This window comes from Rhinoraja longicauda, chromosome 14, assembly GCF_053455715.1.
Source record: "Rhinoraja longicauda isolate Sanriku21f chromosome 14, sRhiLon1.1, whole genome shotgun sequence".
NCBI classification, from domain to species: domain Eukaryota; kingdom Metazoa; phylum Chordata; class Chondrichthyes; order Rajiformes; family Arhynchobatidae; genus Rhinoraja; species Rhinoraja longicauda.
Window position 1 is genome coordinate 19,156,445 of NC_135966.1, and position 18,550 is coordinate 19,174,994.

The 18,550-nt window shown below is 43.3% G+C and overlaps 1 long non-coding RNA gene across 1 annotated transcript in view; it reads right to left on the minus strand.

Moving 5' to 3' along the window:
* The window catches only part of LOC144599841 (uncharacterized), a 120,991-nt gene extending 104,136 nt beyond the window's left edge, over positions 1-16,855 (minus strand). Inside the window, exon 1 of the long non-coding RNA XR_013548045.1 lies at positions 16,739-16,855. This is a non-coding gene — a long non-coding RNA (uncharacterized LOC144599841). The remainder of the gene's footprint in view (positions 1-16,738) is intronic.
* Between the last annotated feature and the right edge of the window lie 1,695 nt (positions 16,856-18,550).

Below are 18,550 nucleotides of genomic sequence, written 5' to 3' on the forward strand. Positions count from 1 at the left end.
CTGTAAGGCAGCAACTCTACTGCTGTACCACTGTGCCACCCTTAATATGGCTACTTTTTTAATTAGGTATAGGTAGCTCGCAGTGAGCAGGTTGGATAATCCAGCCCAATATAACCTGGGACTTAGTCAGACATCAGTAAGACAACTGACATGAAGTCTTATTACTGATATTCAATACAGACTGCCTAGCAACACAGCAGCAGTATCTCTGCCGCATGGGTTGCAGCAGTTCAAGAAAGAGATCCATCACCATCTTTTGGCAATGCTAGTCGGCCTGCAGTGATGCAAAAACCTCATGAATGAATTAAAAAATAAACCAGGTGATAAAGCACAATGATTTGCAGCCTCAATTGTTTTTGAGTTGTTAGTTTAAAGATGAATAGTTATTTTAGGGGCCAAACGGGTGTATTTTGCTGGGTGAATGCTGACTGGAGTAATTTTCACAAAGCAGAAATTGTCTCTAACGTACCTGACTGCACTCATTAAAATGACAAAGATTGTTTTTAAGCACCACCAGAGACATACAATAGGACATTGGTTCAGTGAAGATGGAGTGACCGCATGGACAATCCAGAGAGACTTTAGAGGTAATTCTTTCTTTAGGTGCTGTGTGTGTGTGTGTGTGTGTGTGTGTCTAGAAATTAATCAGAGGTCAATAACTCTAGACAAACTATTTTGTCTGCATCAGCAAGCTGTACTTTGTTAGCGAAATTCATTCCACTCACTTTGCTTCTGGAATTTATTCCATTGCAGTTCTCCATGCTGATGCAATCATACAGCATGTTTATTGCTGCCAACCAGGGCACAATTTTAAGGCACTAGTGCCAGTTCGGCCACATTTTTTATGTTTGTTTATTATACTATCTAGTGAGTGCTGTGTTTACAACCCTGTTGTGCTGCTGCTGCTCCAAGTAGCAGCCCTGGCAGTGGCAGTGACAAGTACCAGTGCAGTTTTGGGGGGGCCAAAGATCCAGGTTTGATACTGACAACGGGCGCTGTCTGAACAGAGTTTGTACATTCTCCCCGTGACCACGTGGGTTTTCTTCGGGAGCTCTGGTTTGCTCTCACTTCCAAAGGCTTACAGGTTTGTAGGTTAATTGGCTTCGCTAAAAAATGTAAATTGTACCTAGTGTGGGATAGTGTAGTGTATGGGGATTTCTGGTTGATGCAGTCTCGGTGAGCCGAAGGGCCTGTTTCCGCGCTGTACCTCAAAACTAACCTAAAATGGTAAGAATTTCATTGTTCCATTCCAGTACATATGACAACAAAACACTTCTCTTGACCCTTGAATGGCTGCCATTGATATCAAGATAGCAGTTGACAGAATGCAGCATCACCGAGTCCAAGGAAAACTGTGGGTAATGGGCATCAAGGGAAAAACACTGCAATGGGTAGACTAATGCCCCCACAAAGGAAGATAGCTATGATTGCTGGAGAATTATTATCCCCACACAAGGATACCATTGCTCAATGTTCAATTCCATTCACAACTCTTCAGCAAATGAACCAGTGTGCATGCAGCAAAACTAAGACCTCATTCAGATATTGGTTGATAAATCAGAAGTAATACTCATCCCACTGAAGTGCCTGGCAATGACTTTCTTCTACAGGAGAGAGTTCAATCATCTACTCTCAATATTCAATGCAATTACCAACACTGATTTTCCCTCACCATCAATATCCTGGAAATCACTTTTGACCATAAACTCGATGGGACCGGCCACAACATAATATGGTTACAAGATTAGGTCAACTCCTAGTTATCCTGTGGAAGGTCGGTCGTATTCTGTACATCTTTCTACTATCACGACATATGTAAGGATCATGATGGAATGATTCACATTTACCTGGATGTGTGCCTCTCCAACAGCACTCCAGAAATCTAACACCATCCATGACAAAATATGCCACTTGATGATACACGATCCAGAATTTTAAATGCATTCCCTTTTTATTATAATAATAATGTACTTATTATTGGAGCCCCATGGCTGTAGTGCACACCATTTACAAAATCCACTGCAGTTTTACGCTTCTGCGATTTAAAAATCTTCAAACTAATTTCTCATCTGATGAACACCAAACTATCTGCAAGATTTCTGCTGGCATTTCCAGCCACTTAATGTTGACAGGAATTTATTCATCTATCAGGGTACCTGACCCAAAATGCCACCTATCCATGTTCTCCATGGATGCTGCCTGGTCTATTGAGCTTCTCCAGCACTTTGTATCTTTTTTTTTTGTATACTACCATCTGCTTCTACTACCTGATGTATGTCATGCAGATAGATGTACAGCGCCATGCATGTCACTGCTGGAGAGATGCACCCTGCCCTTTAAATAATTCTGCTTCGGTGCCTTCAGCATTAGTAAAGCTGCTTTATTTTCCTCTCTGAAAGAGCAACGCAAATCATCATTTGGGCTAATGTGCTTGAAATCATGATAGAGGTGAATTTTGAGTATTGCGCTAAGGTTGATTAGGATAAGATGAATGTTGGGGAAAAAGGCACACTATCACAAGAAAAACGTGCACCATACTGTGCACACAATATTAAGCATTAAGGCATTATAGACAACTTTCTTGGCCTCGATATCCATTTATGGCACTTTCTATTTATAATCCTCAGCAGAACATTGAGCTCTATTGAAAGACATCCTCCTAGATAACATATGATTAAGAGCCATGCTCGAGCCTGATCAGGCAACCTACTGTAACAATTTCCATTACAGGGGCAAAGCCAAGCATAAAACAATTTAAATTATTCCATTGTTGATATCTTGATTTATTTCACAGGATCAGTATCGCCTAATGGCTCCAATTGAATGCACAATAGTATGGTTGGGCACAGTCCTATCATTTCACTATCTAACAAAAAGACACTTTGCTGTTAAATGACAAACCTTTATATCTAGTCTGTCATTATTTTTCCATTATGCTAATTAGCTTCATACCAATTTAATCATCCTCACCACACATGTCCCAGTTATCTCTTTTTAAAGTTTCAATACATGTTTGAATAAGAAAATAATTTATTTTATAAAAGCGACGTTGCAACTGGTGCATGTTAATTATTTCACGTATCTTAAGCAGTCATGATTAGTAGACGGGATGCAAAAGATTACATTGTTCATTCGCAGAATCGAATGAATACGGTTTCCAGCAATTCAAGCTTTCTATAAAACACAAAATAATCTCCTCACACTACAAAACCTATTCACACCAGTTCTTGTCAAACAGCAAGATAGTGCAGCCTAATATGTATCTAGATCAAGTATCCAGGAGGTTATTTATTATACAGTTGATTTATAGCAGAGAAAGGAAAAAAAATCTCCATTGTGATCGTTGTTTTGGTGCTGCCTGCACAGAAACGAATTCAGTGCAATGACAGATGCGCAGGTGCTTATCGGTAACATCAATCACTCTTTTTGCCATATTGTGAAGGCATTTGGGATAATGGCACATTTTAAGAGTGTAAAGATTAAGTTAATTGGGGCACTGATAGTGGAATAACGAATCAATACCCACATGTAACCCTAGCATTCCCTCTCTCTCTGTCCCTCCCCCACCCTAGTCTTCCTGCTAGTTTCACTGTTCATATTCCTTTGTTATCACCCCTTCCACAGCCAACAATTGACCATTGTGGGCTCCATCTTTCCTGGGACATCGGTGCTGGCTTTGATTTGTTCTTTGCCTTTTCATCCCCTTTGTTGTCCCACGGCGCTCGACCTGAAATGCCACCTATTCCTTTTCTCCAGACGTGCTGCCTGAACTGCTGAGTTACTCCAGCATTTTGTGTCTACCCTTGATGATAAATTGGTCCTCAACAATTCAACTAATCAATGCTTCGACATCATTTGTTTTCTTTACTTTAGTTCAGACATACAGCACAGAAACAGGTCCTTAGGCCCACCGAGTCCGCACCAACCAGTGATCCCCACACATTAACGCTATCCTACAAACACTAGGAACAATTTACACTTGTACCAAGCCAATTAACCTACAAACCTGTACGTCTTTGGAGTGGGGGAGGAAACTAAAGATCTCGGAAAAAATCCACGCGATCATGGGGAAAACGTACAAACTCTAATAAAAACAAGAAATGTCTTTGCACCCCGGTAAATATGATAATAACTAATCTAAACCACTCTTCAATACAATCCAATGCATGACAAATATCTCACCCACCCTAGAATCTGCAAAGGGATTTTTAATTACTCGTGGCTTGTTGTTGATTGATCGATAGAGAGCTGGCTCAAGTAAACCACTGGTGGTCTTTTCCACAATATGACAATTTTTGAAGTTTGTAAGGATCAATGCTGCCTCGGGAAGAGTTGCAAGAAAGGATGACTACATGCTTTTGTTGAGTTTTGCTGCTCTGAGATACGAGTGTTTGGGAGTATTCCTGGGGAGTAACACGCTGGGAAACATAGACATAGAAACATAGAAAATAGATGCAGGAGGAGGCCATTCGGCCCTTCGAGCCAGCACCGCCATTCATTGTGATCATGGCTGATCATCCACAATCAGCAACCTGTGCCCAACTTCTCCCCATATCCCTTGATTCCACTAGCCCCCAGAGCTCTATCTAACTCTCTCAAATTCATCCAGTGATTTGGCCTCCACTGCCCTCTGTGGCAGAGAATTCCACAAATTCACAACTCTCTAAGTGAAAAAGTTCCTTCTCACCTCAGTTTTAAATGGCCTCCCCTTTATTCTAAGACTGTGGCCCATGGTTCTGGACTCACCCAACATTGGGAACATTTTTCCTGCATCTAGCTTGTCCAGTCCTTTTATAATTTTATATGTCTCTATAAAATCCCCTCTCATCCTTCTAAACGCCAGTGACTACAAGCCTAGTCTTTTCAATCTTTCCTCATATGACAGTCCCACCATCCCAGGGATCAATCTTGTGAACCTATGCCGCACTGCCTCAATTACAAGGATGTCCTTTCTCAAATTAGGAGACCAAAACTGTACACAATACTCCAGATGTGGTCTTACCAGGGCTCTATACAACTGCAGAAGAACCTCTACTCCTATACTGAAATCCTCTCGTTATGAAGGTCAACATGCCATTAGCTTTCTTCACTGCCTGCTGTGCCTGCACACCAACTTTCAGTGACTGGTGTACAAGGACACCAGGTCTCGCTGCACTTCCCCCTTACCTAACCTAACTCCATTGAGATAATAATCTGCCTCCTTATTTTTTCCGCCAAAGTGGATAACCTCACATTTATCTATATTATACTGCATCTGCCACGCATCAGCCCACACACTCAACCTGTCCAGGTCACCCTGCAACCTCCTAACATCCTCTTCGCAGTTCACACTGCCACCCAGCTTTGTGTCATGTGCAAACTTGCTAGTGTTACTTCTAATTCCTTCATCCAAATCATTAATATATATGGTAAACAGTTGCGGCCCCAACAACAAGTAATGAGGAGGAGATATGCTCAGCAGTGCAACCTTTCTGGGGGAAAGGGTCCCCAGCACAAGGCTCCATCAAGCTGTGATGTCTATGAATCAACTCTGTATACATCTCAGTGTGGATTGCTGCAGGATTCCACTTCCATGTTGCTTGCTGCTGTCAACATGACAACTGCAGAACAGGCCCAAATCTGAATGTAGAACATAGAACAATACAGCACAGGAACAGGCCCTTTGGCACACAATGTCTGTGGCCAACATGATGCCAAGATAAACTAGGTGGAGGTCTGAATTAGTAGTGATTGTTAAAGTCCCGGCGGTAATCATATTTTTTAGTTAGTCCCGTTTTGCTTAGTTTAGATTATTATCCCATACAGTGGAAAGCTTTTTTTGTAGCGTGCTATCCAGTTAGCGGTTAGCATGATTGCAATCAAGCCACCCACAGTGTACATGTAGCTGCAGATGTTGATACAAATGCTGCAATAATAAATAAATAAATAATAATAATAAAATAACTGCAGATGCTGGTTCAGCCCAGCGGTATGAACATTGACTTCTCTAACTTTAGATAGTTCCTCTGTCCCTCTCTTCCCCTCCCCCTTCTCAGTTATCCCACTGTCATCCTGTCTCCACCTATATCCTTTCTTTGTCCCGCTCCCCCTGACATCAGTCTGAAGAAGGGTCTCGACCTGAAACGTCACCCATTCCTTCTCTCCACAGATGCTGCCTGACCTGCTGAGTTACTCCAGCAGTTTGTGACACCCACTGTATACAGATACAGGATAAAGGGAATAACGTTTAGTGCAAGATAAAGTCCAGAAAAGACAAATTAAAGATAGTCTTAGAGTCTCCAATAAGGTAGACGAAAGCTCAGAATCGCTCACATGAACCTCTGTCCTACCTAGAAGGACTGATGAAGGTGAGGGAGGAGGTATAGAGACAGGTGTTTCATGTACTGTGGTTGCAGAGGAACATATCTGCAGAGGGGATGGTTTAGTGGGAAGGGATGAGTGAAGCAAGCTGTGGAGGGAGAGTTATATGACCTAGATATGATAATGCACTGTCAGAACAGAGCCCATTCCCCATGTCACATTAGTAGCAACTACAGGCCAGCACTTCCTCTTGAACACCAGCCTACAGGAGAAGACAGCAAGCCTCAAATATGTCATATCCTAATGGCTGGGAACTTTTATTGTTACACTAGCTGGGCGTGGACCCATTGGGTCCAAGCCTCTCCTGTGGGCCTGGCAACCCCCGTTGGGTCCAAACCTCTCTTGCATGCCCGGCAACCGTGTAAACCTCTCCTGTGGGACCACCAACCCCTGTTGGGTCCAAACCTCTCCTGTGGGACCGGCAACCCTCCCCCCAACTGATGAGCCGTGGACCCGTTGCCGGCGGGGAAGTCTACCCCGAGGCTGGGGGCGGGCGAGGGGCGGAGAGGAAAGGGGAGAGGGAGCCACTCATCCCGGCCCCGGACGGCCAGCAGCAGGAGAGCTCTCCTCACCCTCCCCCTCATCGGCCGCCATTCCCATAACTCGGGCGGGTCCCACCCCCCTCCGAGCGGCAACCCTTCCCCAACAGCGCCCGCACGGATCCAGTGGCCATCTTACGTAAGTATTAGATCAATAGGCCCCAACTGCGTAGGCACGGACCCGTTTGTTCCGCGCACATGCGGATCCGGCAGCATCTTACGTAAGTATTAGATCAACGGACCCCAAATGCGCAGGCACGGAGCCATTGTGTTCCCATTGTGACATTGAACATGGTTGACGGGCAGTGCAAGTGGAAAAGGGATTTATTAAATTTTAAAAGGGATTTATTAAAGTTTAAAAAGTGAAAAACTTAAAAAATATAACAACCATTTGAACCGCAGGACAATGGTGAGTAAGGTGGTCCTAAAATTGTTGCGCTATCGTGTACCGTTTTGGTTATATTTTGGGTACGTAGAAATATGCAATGAAATATATATATATATTATACGTACGAATATATATACAAGATGAGAGTTTTAGTAATATATAGATAGATATGAACATGTGAACATTAAAAATCAGGAGCAGGAATGGTCTGCTCATCCCTATAAGCATGCTCGACAATTCTATATGATTATGGCAGATCTAATGGGAACATCAGCACTGCTTTTCCATTTAGATTTGGTCACTTTTACGATCTTGCTCACCAAGCATCTGTCTCTGTAAACATTAAAAAAAACACTGCTTCCACCTCCCTTCGAAAAAAGACCGATGGCTTTGACAGAAAACATATCACCTTATTTGTCTTATTTGATCCCCTATTTTTAAAATATTTCCCACAAGAAGTAATAACCTGTCTGTCTTCACTCTGTGAAGTTCCCACAGGATCTTGTGTGTCAATCAGTTCCCTTCTCATTTTTCTAAGCTCCAGAGATGCAATCCTAGCCTGTCCAACCATCCCTTGCACAATGTTTGAAGCATTAGTCCAGTGTCTAATAGAAATCCAGAAATTGTATACAATATTGGTCTCCTTTAATTTAAAGAGGACAATATTGTATAGTATTCTCCAGGTGTCCCCTAACTAATGCCCTCAGTAATTGAAAGGTAATACTCCTCCCGCTCCCTAATGGACTCAATTTCCTCAGAATAAATATAACATCATGTGAATTTTTTGAATTACTTACAGTGTCTGCATGGTAATTTTTATGAATCAAGCATTAAGACACCCAGATCTCTCTGAATTGCAGAATTCTTCAATCTCGCGTCATTTAGTTAAAATGTTTTTTTTCTTTTCATTGTTCCACATTTTACTCCATTTGCCATATCTTTGTTGTTCACTTAACCTATCTTTATCTCTTTCAAACATCCAAATATATTCTCTTCATAACATATTTTCCTACCAACCATTTTGTCACAGCCATTTAGTAACCATATCTTCATCCAAGTTACGCACAGAAATAATAAATTGTAAATTGCAACCTCCTGCAGCGCTAGATTTTATTTTCCAAAAGGGCCTTTAATACATGCACCTGCTTATCAAATACTTTCTAAAAATCTAAATGTCATATATCCACCGACTTTCCTTCCTTGTGCAAAGTAAAAATGTTCCAATGACCAGTGTGAGGCTGCTGGGAGAATGGGTACAATATGGCTTTAGAAGATGCATTGACTGAACGTGATTATACATCAGGTAATAGAAAAGTTGCTACATCGCAGTCATTGTAGTTACACTAAAGTAAAACTCAAAGTGCTGGAGTAACTCAGCGGGTCAGGCAGCATCTGTTGAAGGAATAAATGGCCGATGTTTTGGATCGGAAGCCTTCTTAAGACTAATTAAATTAGAGGGGAAAACGTTGGAAAAGTGGTGGGGGTAGACAAAGCCTGGCAATTATGTGGATGCAGCTGAGAGGGGTTTAATTGGAAGCTGTGTGGGCAAAACTGGAGAAGCAAAGGAGAGAAAAGGATGTCAGATAAGGAGAGAAGTGGAGTAAAATGTAAAGCCAGAGGGAGGGATATAGGTGGAAGGGAATGATTGGGGTTGGGGTTAGAGGGGCAGAATAATGGGAGAAATGTAAACGCACTGGGTAGGGGGTGCACAGGGAAGATATAATGGGAGGAGTGTATTATTTAAATTTCTATGTTCATACTGTTGGGTTGTAAACTACCCGAGCATATGTGAGGTGCTTTTCTCCTAGTTTGTGTCTGACAATGGACTTTTGTTTCAGATTTAAATTTTTCTATCATGAATTTTTTTTTGTTGCCTTGATTAGTACGGGTGTCAGGGTTTATGGGGAGAATGCAGGAGAATGGGGTTAGGAGGGAGAGATAGATCATCCATGATTGAATGGTGGGGTAGACTTGTTGGGCCAAATGGCCTAATTCTGCTCCCATCACTTATGAACTTATGAACTGATCACTATCAACTCTCAATAGGTTTTATGGACTTTCTCACCAATTGCATTTTATTTTATATACACTTTTGTGCTGTTCATTTTAAATTAATGCGAGACTGTCTCATGTTAACCAATGTTTTGGAATTATTTATAATAGAAGACAGCAGTGGTCCTGTCAATAACAGCAGTGGTCCTGTCAATAAAAAAGAAAACCTTATGTATGCAAATTGTGTCTTGCAATTCTGCTCAGGCAGAGAAACAATGATAAACCATTGAAGATTATTCAGTGTAATGACAGTTGTGCCCATTCCAGGAATGAATAATTCAAGGAGTTATTAGTGAACATTCACAAAAATGCAGCTCACTCAAATAAGATCAATTACTAAAGATATGTGTTAAGCAAATCCAATAAGGGTTTTTTTTAAATGCCCAATTGAACACATAACAAAATGTAGTAGATATGGACACAGAGTTTCTGTTTGAATGTGTTGGTTTGTGCAGCTGAGTTCAATCAGAAAATGGCAGAGCTGGCTTAAAAAGTGTTAGAGTTCTAAATGCAATTAATATTCAACACAACATGAATCCCTACAATATTTTGCACTGGGTTTTAATGAACAGCACATAATACATGGGCTCTACATGCAAAATCAATTAAAAAATCAGCCTGAAAAAGGATCTCAACCCGAAACGTCACCCATTCCTCTCCAGAGATGCTACCTGTCCCGCTTACTCCAGCATTTTGCATCTACCTTAGGATTGTTAACTATGCACTCGTTATTGGCAAACTAAAAAAACTTATAATGTCTGATCATGTACAGATGTTGCATACAATGTATAAAACAAGGACATAATATGAACCATTTGCAATTCTAACAAGCCACATTGTATAAATAGTAGGTGTAAAATAATTATTTCTTATTTAACTTCTTTTGACTCACATATAATATCCCTAGATATGCAGATGACACATTTGACACAATGTGTGTCGACTCATCAATAACTGAGGAAGAAGCGCTGGGGGCTAGAAATGGCTCAGCATTTTAGTTGTGCTGTACTTTGAAATCAAATCTTTTAAAAATGTGGGTGGCAGAATGGCACGGCAGTAGAGTTGCTACCTTACAGCTCCAGAGACCCGGATTTGATCCTAACTTGGGAGCACCCAGAGAAAACCCACACAGGTCACGAGGAGAACATGCAAACTCTACACAGACAACACCCGAGGTCAGGATTAAACCCAGGTCTCTGTCGCTGTGAGGCAGCGGCTCTACCAGTACACTATTGTGCCGCCCTTTTTAATAAAGCAGGAAGAAGGTACTGACTTTGAATAATCTGCTATAATGATACTGAATGGAGAAATAGTCTTAAAGTGCCAAATAGCCGACTCTTCCGCCTGTCAATGTTTCCTCGTTTAAAAATATAATGCTAATGCCAACACAAAAACAGTAGACAAATGTAAATATCTTTGCGTTAAAAAAATCACTATTGTGGTATACTCCTTTCAAGAGATGTTACCATTTGTACCGCTATTTACTAGGGGTGCCATCTATGGATAATGCGTAAGACAGTCTTGGGAAGTGAGTGGGATGGCATAAAAATGAGTGATGAATATTGAGCTGGTGGAAAAGGACAATAAGGAGAGGGGGTAATTGGGAGCAAAAGGTTTTAATGGCTCCCTCAACTGTGGAGCAACCTGATGGAGTGTGGAGGTGGCAGGAACACTGTTCAATAGACAATAAAAAATAGACAATAGACAATAGGTGCAGGAGGAGGCCATTTGGCCCTTTGAGCCATCACCACCATTCAATGTGATCATGGCTGATCATTCTCAATCAGTACCCCATTCCTGCCTTCTCCCCAATGCCCCTGACTCCACTATCCTTAAGAGCTCTATCTAGCACTCTCTTGAATGCATTCAGAGAATTGGCCTCCACTGCCTTCTGAGGCAGAGAATTCCACAGATTTACAACTCTCTGACTGAAAAAGTTTTTCCTCATCATTCTAAATGGCCTACCCCTTGCTCTTAAACTGTGGCCCCTGGTTCTGGACTCCCCCAACATTGTGAACATGTTTCCTACCTCTAATGTGTCCAACCCCTTAATAATCTTATATGTTTCGATAAGATCCTCTCTCATCCTTCTAAATTCCAGGGTATACAAGCCTAGCCGCTTCAGTCTTTCAACATATGACAGTCCTGCCATTCCAGGAATTAACCTAGTAAACCTACGCTGCACGCCCTCAATAGCAAGAATATCCTTCCTCAAATTTGGAGACCAAAACTGCACACAGTACTCCAGGTGCGGTCTCACTAGGGCCCTGTACAACTGTAGAAGGACCTTTTTCCTCCTATACTCAATTGCTCTTGTTATGAAGGCCAACATTCCATTGGCTTTCTTCACTGCCTGCTGTACCTGCAAGCTTCCTTTCAGTGACTGATGCACTAGGACACCCAGATCTTGTTGTACATCCCCTTTTCCTAACTTGACACCATTCAGATAATAATCTGCCTTCCTATTCTTACCACCAAAGTGGATAACCTCACACTTATCCACATTAAACTGCATCCGCCATGCATCCGCCCACTCACACAACCTGTCCAAGTCACCCTGCAACCTCATAACATCTTCCGCACAGTTCACACTGCCACCCAGCTTTGCGTCATCTGCAAATTTGCTAATGTTACTTTTAATCCCTTCATCCAAGTCATTAATGTATATTATAAATAGATGCGGTCCTAGCACCGAGCCTTGCGGTACCCTACTAGTCACTGCCTGCCATTCTGTAAGGGACCCATTTATCCCCACTCTTTGCTTTCTGTCTGCAAACCTATTTTCTATCCATGTCAGTACCCTACCCTCAATACCATGTGCTCTAATTTTGCACACTAATCTCCTATGTGGGACCTTGTCGAAGGTTTTCTGAAAGTCCAGGTACACTACATCCACTAACTCTCCCCTGTCAATTTTCCTAGCTATATCCTCAAAAAATTCCAGAAGATTAGTCAAGCATGATTTCCCCTTCGTAAATCCATGCTGACTCGGAACGATCCTGTTACCGCTATCCAAATGCTCCGCAATTTCATCTTTTATAATTGACTCCAGCACCTTCCCTACCACTAAATGGTGTTCAATGTGGGATGATCTGTGGGCTGCAATAACAAAGCTTGCCAAAGACCTGCAGACATTTCTACAAATAAAATCCACTGTAGAAATAGTGAAGCAACACTATCCCAACAAAAACAGACACAAAGTGCTGGAGTAACTCAGTTGGTCAGGCAGCGACTCTGGAGAACATGGGCAAGTGACATTTTGGGTCATGACCCTTCTTCAGATCCGACCGGAAACATCACCTAGCCGCTCAGTTATATGAAAATGAGCAGACCCGACACAGACTCCTGCGGGACATCGCTAGTCACTGACAGCCAGCCAGAGAAAGCCCCCTTCATTCCCACTCTTTGACTTCTGCCATTCAGCCAATCTTCTATCCATGCTGGCATGTTCCCTCTAATAATATGGCTTCTCATCTTGTTTGCAGCCTCCCATGCAACATCTAATCAAAGACCTTCTGAAAATCAAGTAAACCTCCACTGGCTCTCCTTCGTCTGTCCTGCTATTTACATCCTCAAAGAGCAGTCACGGTTGCACAGCTGTCGAGTTGCTGCCTTGCAGTGAATGCAGCGCCGAAGACCCGGGTTCGACCCCGACTACGGGTGCCGTCTGTACGGAGTTTGTACGATCTCCCCATAACCTGCGTGGGTTTTCTCCGAGATCTTCGGTTTCCTCCCACACTCCAATGACGTACATGTTTGCAGGTTAATTTGCTTGGTAAATGTAAAAATTGTCCTTAGTGTGTGTAGGATAGTGTTAATGTGCAGGGATGGCTGGTCGGCAGGGACCCGGTGGGCCAAAGGCCCTGTTTCCATGCTGTATCACTAAACTAAACTAAACTAAAGTAAAGTAAAGTAAACTAAATTAAACTAACCTAAACTAAACTAACCTAAACTAAACTAAACTAACCTAAACTAAACTAAACTAAACTAAACTAAACTAAACTAAACTAAACTAAACTAAATTAAACTAAACTAAACTAAACTAAAGTAAACCTTACTAAACTAATTCCAATAGATTTGTGAGGCAGGATCTCCCGTGCACAAAACCATGCTGACTTTGGCCTATTTTATCACGTGCCTCTCCCAGAAACCTCATCCTTAATAAAAGACACAAAAATCTTAAGGACCCTCTGAAATCAGGCGAACCGGCCTATAGTTTCCACTCTTTTGCCTCGCCACCTTCTTGAACAGTGGAGAAACATTTGCAATTTTGCAGTCTTCAGGGACCACTCCTGAAATTGAAACAGAAAGCCAAGGATTATAAAACTAATTTGCACTAGAATCAGCAATTGAATCCAAAGCTGAAACACTGCACCACACTGTCATCATATTTGCCAAAGGTGTTCAATTATGGATGAAGTATCCTGCAAAAATCCAAGCATATGGTATAAGAGAAAAAAAATAGAACACAATGGATAGTAAGACGTCTGACAGGCAGGAAAGCAGGGATTATGCTCATTCAGTGCCATCTCAAACAGTGAAGGATTGGAAGTGGCACACACTTGAGGTCGTTTCAAGATCAACTTCCATTGTTAGTATCTGTGCATGACTTGGAATGAGGCACAGGGAGGTGATTATGCTCCAAAATTGCTGAAAATTGAAGAGTGTGTAGTTTGGCAGATAGCAAGAAATGTTGTTTTTTTTTAACTTCTTGAAAAAAAGTACAAAAGAATCTCTCCATCAAAATTGACAGGAGCTGACAAATATAAAAACAATTGGTTCAAGTACATAATTCAAGATGCAAGTCCAAGTAAATAAAGCCAAATAAAGCAACTGCTTTTTTAGAGGGTTTAGGAATGGAGGATAAAATTCAGAAGTAATTATAAATTAGCCAGAATTTTTTAGATTAAATTGGGTGTACTTTTGAGCATAAGAAGAAACACTACAACGACGTTCAGGGTTGTAGGTTAAGGTGGAGCAGCAGTACAATTGTGACCTTACATCGCCAGAGACCCGGGTTCGATCCTGACTACGGGTGCTGTCTGTAGGTGGTTTGTACGTTCTCCCCGCGACCGTGTGGGCTTTCCCCGGGTGCTCCGGCTTCCTCACACACTCCAAAGGCTTGTAGGTTAATTGGCTTTGTAAGTTGTCCCTGGTGTGTAGGATAGTGCTAGTGTAAGGGGATTGCTGGTCGGCGCAGACTCAGAGGGCCGAAGGTCACCATGCTGTATCCTTAAACTAAACTAAACTAAAATGAAGCTCATGGAAACAATTCAGAACAAAATTTCTTCATCATACCTACGAGAATTTTGGGTAGCAATCATTCCCAGGTTACAAACACCCAACGTATGTACAGCCCATACATAGAACAGGCATGTGGAAGACAGTGGGATAGACTTGCTGGCTGTTGTGGGGTTGCAGGTATATTTTGTCAACAAGTAACAGTTCACAGCCCCACACTTGCGAACTGTCTGGGATACAAACAATTCACAGGGACAGAACCCTGCTGTAACTTGAGTCATAAGGTCATAAGGAATAGTAGAATTAGGCCATTCGGCCCATCAAGTTTACTCCGCCATTCAATATGGCTGATTTATCTCTCCCTCCTAACCCCATATACAATACAATACAATACAATACAATACAATACAATACAATATACAATATATCTTTATTGTCATTGTACCCAGGGGTACAACGAGATTGGGAATGCGCCTCTCATACGATGCAATAATTTAAGTAATTAACAGCAACCCAACGAAACGAAACAATTGTAACAGTTTTTAGACAGGGTAAAGTGCAAGTTGATCTACGCGTTGTGGCCATCTGGCTCAGCAGGATCGGTTCATAGCAGCTATGGCCCTGGGGATGAAGCTGTTCCTGAGTCTGGAGGTGCGGGCGTAGAAGGCCTTGTATCGTCTGCCCGATGGAAGGAGTTCGAACAGACTGTTGCAGGGGTGTGAAGAGTCTTTGTGGATGCTGGTGGCTTTTCTGAGGCATCGTGTGTTGTAGATGCCCTCCATTCTCCTGCCTTCTCCCCATGACCTCTGACACCTTTACTAATCAAGAATCTATCTATCTCTGCATTAAAAAATATCCACTGTCTTGGCCTCTACAGCCTTCTGTGGCAAACAATTCCACTGATTCACTACCCTCTGACTAAAGGAATTTCTCCTCATCTCTTTCCGGAAAGAACATCCTTTAATTCTGAGGCTATGACCTCTAGTTCTAGACTCTCCCACAAAATGAAAATCCTCTCGCATCCACTCTATCCAAACCTTTCACTATTCAGTATATTTCAATGAGGTCCCCTCTCATTCTTCTAAACTCCAGCGAGTACAGGCCAAGTTCCGACAAACGCTGATCATAAACTAACCTACTCATTCCTGGGATAATTCTTGTAAACTTCCGCTGGACCCTCTCAAGAGCCAGCGCAACCTTCCTCAGATATCGGTAGTGCAGAATGTTAAGGTCTGAAGTGGCCAAGTACATGAAATTACAGAATCATTAAAGTTAGTTAGCTGTAGATAATATGCACTGGAATAATGATGAGCAATTAAATCATAACCTTTTCAACAGAGTGCAAGGTGCAAATGAAATTCGTGTAACCTGCCCTAGTGACAGTAGCTGTCCAGATTTGACAAGGCGTGGGCTGCAATCTGTGTTCACTGTCCATGTTCCGCATTCCCATTAATTCTGTTTCACCAGATCCAGAGGGCTTAACCTGTTGACCCAGATAGTCATGGGGCTGTGAGGCAAGGCCATAAATGGTGGCGGAGGAGAATGATGATATGGGATGACTTACCCCCTGTTATACGAGAATTTTCCTGAACAGTCTGCGACCCATAGCTCTGTGGCCATCGTGCTACGTTTAAAGCCCATAGTGCTGTGGCTGGTAGCTCTGTGGCCATCGTGCTACGTTTAAAGCCCATAGTGCTGTGGCTGGTAGCTCTGTGGCCATCGTGCTACGTTTAAAGCCCATAGCGCTGTGGCCAGAAGCGCTGTGACCAGTGGCGCTATATTTAAACCCCATAACGTAGCGGCCAGTAGCGTTATATTTAGACCCCCATAGCGCTGCAGCCGACAGACAGCTCTTTGTTTAAATTCCCACACGTTAATCCAACAGCGCTCTGTTTAACCCTTTGCGCGTCGAACCGGCAGCGCTGTGTGTATTACCTTTACGCCAAGTCTGTAGCAATGATTTACGCGCCAATTCTGTAGCGCTGTGTATTGCTTTATGCGCCAGTCTGCGGCTGAAAGCGCTTTGTTCCCAAAGGTTGAGGGAGGGGGGGGGGGGCTCGCTCGGATGCAGTTCCCTGCCATTGATTCTAATTTGAATTTGGGAGCAGCGTTATTGGCCACAACTTAACGGCGGTTATTTCAACACCTGACTTCTTACCTGTAAAAGGGCAGGTGCCAGAAAGCCAGAAGTTAGTTCAAGTTCATGTACGAGAGGGGTTCACCGATGGGCTGAGTCGTGATCAGCGCCAAGGATGGAGGCAGAGAGAGAGAGAGAGAGAGAGAGACGAGTGCTGCTGTAAAACGGACCCCGTGCATACCAACACAAGTATTCATTTTGTTCTCCCTCTTGCCAATAAATCTGATGTGTTCATGTACGAGAGGGGTTCACCGACGGGCTGAGTCGTGATCAGTGCCGTGGATGGAGGCAGAGAGAGAGAGAGAGAGAGGAGAGAGAGAGAGAGAGAGAGACGTGCTGCTGTAAAACTGGACCCCGAGACAAGTATTATTTGTGTCCTCTCTTGCCAATAAAACTGATTGCAACTAAACAGACGAGTGAGCCCCTTTCTGTTCGACTAGTCAGATCCTATCATATCATATCATATCATATATCTACAGCCGGAACAGGCCTTTTCGGCCCTCTAAGTCCGTGCCGCCCAGTGATCCCCGTACATTAACACTATCCTACACCCACTAGGGACAATTTTTACATTTACCCAGCCAATTAACCTACACACCTGTACGTCTTTGGAGTGTGGGAGGAAACCGAAGATCTCGGAGAAAACCCACGCAGGTCACGGGGAGAACGTACAAACTCCTTACAGTACAGCACCCGTAGTCAGGATCGAACCTGAGTCTCCGGCGCTGCATTCGCTGTAAAGCAGCAACTCTACCGCTGCGCTACCGTGCCGCCTTGAACCTATTCCCTTGTAACACCCGCATGCGCTGCTGGGGATGGTGGTGGAGGGAGATACGATATTGGATTTGAGACTTGGGATAAGCACATGGATAACCAGTGGGAGGCGCTGTGGAAGGATTATCGGGCCGCTTGGCAGAAGGACCATTGGGCTGTGGCCATACCTCGGCGGAAGGCCTGGCTCGCCCGCCGCAGAACTGGGAACCCACCTGGAGCGGGAGAGAGAAGCCGCCAAACCCAGCCCCTGCTCATCCCCGAGGACCGGAGGACTGGAGAGGAGGGAGCAGGGAGTCGGCAATGACGGACACAAGAACATAGGGCCGGTCAGAAATATCAGGGTCTTACCATCCGCACCCTCAACGCCGGCTGCGGGTGGCGCCCCCCGGAGCACAAAGGCTGAAGGTGGCCGGCCAAGGAGAGGCGTGACGATTCCTAGGACATCCTGGATGGAGGCGACGACTGCAACAGGCCTTTATGGCCAGCTGCAGCTTGGACTTTAAAAATGGCACCAAAACCTGGCGACTCTTGCATATGGTCTCAGTGGGCTAATTCTATACACTTTGTACTTAATCTGGAATCGTACTTATGTATGATGATAATTTACTGAACTGTACGCAAAAACAGAATTTCACTGTACCTTGTTGCATGTAATAATAAAGAATCATTGAACCATTGGATCATGCAAGGAAAGGAGGGATATGGATTATGTGCAAGCAGATATGGATTTGTCGTGGCATTATGTTCAGCACAGACATTGTGGCCCGAAACGGCCAGTTTCTATGCTGCATTGTTCTATGTTCAGTGAGTCTTTAGCCTTTAGACTCGAGAGATACAGTGCAGAAACACGCCCTTTCAGCCTACTAGGTCCGAACCTACCAGCGATCAGCCCGTATACTAGCACTATCCGACACACGAGGAATAATTTACAATTTTACCGAAGCCAATTAACCTACAAACCTGTATGTCTTTGGAGTATGGGAGGAAACCGGAGCACCGAGGGAAAACCCATGCGGTCACAGGGAGAACGTACAAACTCCGTACTTACAGCACCTGTAG